The sequence below is a fragment of the Notothenia coriiceps genome, unplaced genomic scaffold (genome assembly GCF_000735185.1).
Source record: "Notothenia coriiceps isolate Sejong01 unplaced genomic scaffold, NC01 NC01_scaffold00025010, whole genome shotgun sequence".
NCBI classification, from domain to species: Eukaryota; Metazoa; Chordata; class Actinopteri; order Perciformes; family Nototheniidae; genus Notothenia; species Notothenia coriiceps.
In genome coordinates this window covers 322-2,969 of record NW_011357711.1, presented here as the reverse complement: position 1 = coordinate 2,969, position 2,648 = coordinate 322, and the positions used below count along the sequence as shown (strand labels likewise).

The following is a 2,648-nucleotide window of genomic DNA, read 5'->3' as shown; positions in this document are numbered from 1 at the left end:
TGTCACTACATAGGTGAGTTGTCACTACAGTAGCTAGTAGGTTGGTTGTCACTACAGTAGCTAGTAGGTTGGTTGTCACTACAGTAGCTAGTAGGTTGGTTGTCACTACAGTAGCTAGTAGGTTGGTTGTCACTACAGTAGCTAGTAGGTGGGTTGTCACTACAGTAGCTAGTAGGCAGGTTGTCACTACAGTAGCTAGGAGGTGAGTTGTCACTACAGTAGCTAGTAGGCGGGTTGTCACTACAGTAGCTAGTAGGTGGGTTGTCACTACAGTAGCTAGTAGGTTGGTTGTCTCTACAGTAGCTAGTAGGTGAGTTGTCACTACAGTAGCTAGTAGGCGGGTTGTCACTACAGTAGCTATTAGGTGAGTTGTCACTACAGTAGCTAGGAGGTGAGTTGTCACTACAGTAGCTAGTAGGCGGGTTGTCACTACAGTAGCTAGTAGGTTGGTTGTCACTACAGTAGCTAGGAGGTGAGTTGTCACTACAGTAGCTAGTAGGTGGGTTGTCACTACAGTAGCTAGGAGGTGGGTTGTCACTACAGTAGCTAGGAGGTGAGTTGTCACTACAGTAGCTAGTAGGTGAGTTGTCACTACAGTAGCTAGTAGGTTGGTTGTCACTACAGTAGCTAGTAGGTTGGTTGTCACTACAGTAGCTAGTAGGTGGGTTGTCACTACAGTAGTAGATGGGTTGTTACTACAGTAGCTAGTAGGCAGGTTGTCACTACAGTAGCTAGTAGGCGGGTTGTCACTACAGTAGCTAGTAGGCGGGTTGTCACTACAGTAGCTAGTAGGCAGGTTGTCACTACAGTAGCTAGTAGGTGAGTTGTCACTACAGTAGCTAGTAGGCGGGTTGTCACTACAGTGGCTAGTAGGTGGGTTCGAAACCCGAGCCCGCCAAAGTTTTCAGGCAATGTCTTCCCCTCTATCTCTCAATTTAACACCCTCTCTGGAATAAAAGGCACTCGGGCCTCCAATTGAATAGCCCTGCTGTAAAGTAACTACAGTTCATTTTGTCAGTAAAAAGTACAATGTTTCCTTCCAGGTTGTAGTGGAGTAGAAGTATATATAGGAAATACTATAGAAAACCTCAAAATGTACACAAGTACAGTACTTGATTAAATGTACTTGAAATACTTTCTACCACTGGTGTTAACAATAGTCATACATTATAAGCAGAGTATAATTCATCAAATACAAAAAAAGCATGAGAATGTGAGAATGAGAACCCTGGGCTCAACCTATAGGTTTGATCATTTGCGAAAACACATATCTCCCTCATTATTGATCCACCATGTGCTATTAAAGCCCAGAATCCAACAGCTTTGATAAAACACATTGCAGCACCTGGTGTTTTCTAATAAGCAGCTCTCCTTTCTGGTTAAAGAAGAACAGATGTGTTTGGAAACACTCTAAAATAAAGCAGCAGCGATCCAGTGAATGTCTGAATACTGACTTGCAGGCTCCGCACTCGAAGGTCCCGTGGCCCTCGTAGCACTTGTCGCTGTCAGGCTCTCCTTCAGAGGCGCACTGACAGTCGCAGATGAAGTTCAGAACCACCTCCACTTCCTCGGTGAAGCCCAGCGGTTTGATTTTAATCACCTCAGGCTTTCCGTTCGATGGACACTTCTGGGACTCGATGGAAATCTGGAAAGACACCTAGAAGCCAGAGGAGAGTTTATAGAGTCATTATAACTATTAAAGGCTTTGAAGCTAAGTGTCCCGACTTCCAGACATGACTCAGATCATTTGATGCTTTTCTCATTTATTGTTTCTTTTTAATTAAAGCATGTTTTCCCACCCTTTTTCTAAACTTAGAACAGCCAGTTCCCCCATGAGGAAGCACAAAGGACAATTTAGACCCCAGACACAGGACATCCAGACTTTAAAGTAACACTGCAGCTGATTATTGAGATCTAACAGCCCTTGTGTTCGCAATGTTTTCCACACTCTGATATTTGGGATCCTCCATGAGTTAATATGTTAAAGAAAGGTTTTCTCGTAATATTAAATTTCTAAACCAATGTTCAAATGTAGGCAAGTTTGTTCATTCTGTTTAAACCAGGTATTTCTGCACAGTTGCATACAGAGATTAGGCTAGGATTTAGAACAAGATCTAAAGGGAAAATGTGGACGATGACATCACAAAATAAAATAAAATGTAATATGGTACATCTAATATACACATTTTGCAGCCAAAGGAAGGTCTGTACCTCGTCTCCGATGGAGATGTTGGAGCACTTCCTGCCGTTCTCCCCTATTCCCTCCACACCGTTCTTGCAGATGGATTTGTATGTGATGGTAACTCCTTCTGGCAGACGGCCATTTTCCAGAATGACCTCAGACGACAAAGACTGCCAAAAAATACAATAAAAACAATCACTACAGGCTCCAGTGCAGACAAAATGTAGATCAATCAACAGACACGATTATTCCACTTCCAAACCCAGCTTGGCCTCACTAACACATACAGTATGTGAAGGAGTGTCGTGGCCAAGGCTTAACTGTACTATTATATTATATTTTATTTTATTGCAATTTGTATTGTGTTGCTCTGTTGGAGGAGCCTAAGATTTTCATTGTCATAACTACACTGTAGCTATGCACACATGACAATAAAAGCCTTGAAAGTCTTGAAACTTGAAAGTTT

At 42.6% G+C, this 2,648-nt stretch overlaps 1 long non-coding RNA gene across 1 annotated transcript; it reads right to left on the bottom strand.

The window, feature by feature from the left end:
- Positions 1-1,595: 1,595 nt before the first annotated feature.
- On the bottom strand, positions 1,596-2,368 carry LOC104955904 (uncharacterized). Its single transcript, XR_799495.1, has 2 exons — positions 2,212-2,368; positions 1,596-1,657 (listed from the first exon to the last, which is right to left on the bottom strand). It is a non-coding gene; the product is annotated as an uncharacterized lncRNA (long non-coding RNA).
- Positions 2,369-2,648: the final 280 nt, after the last annotated feature.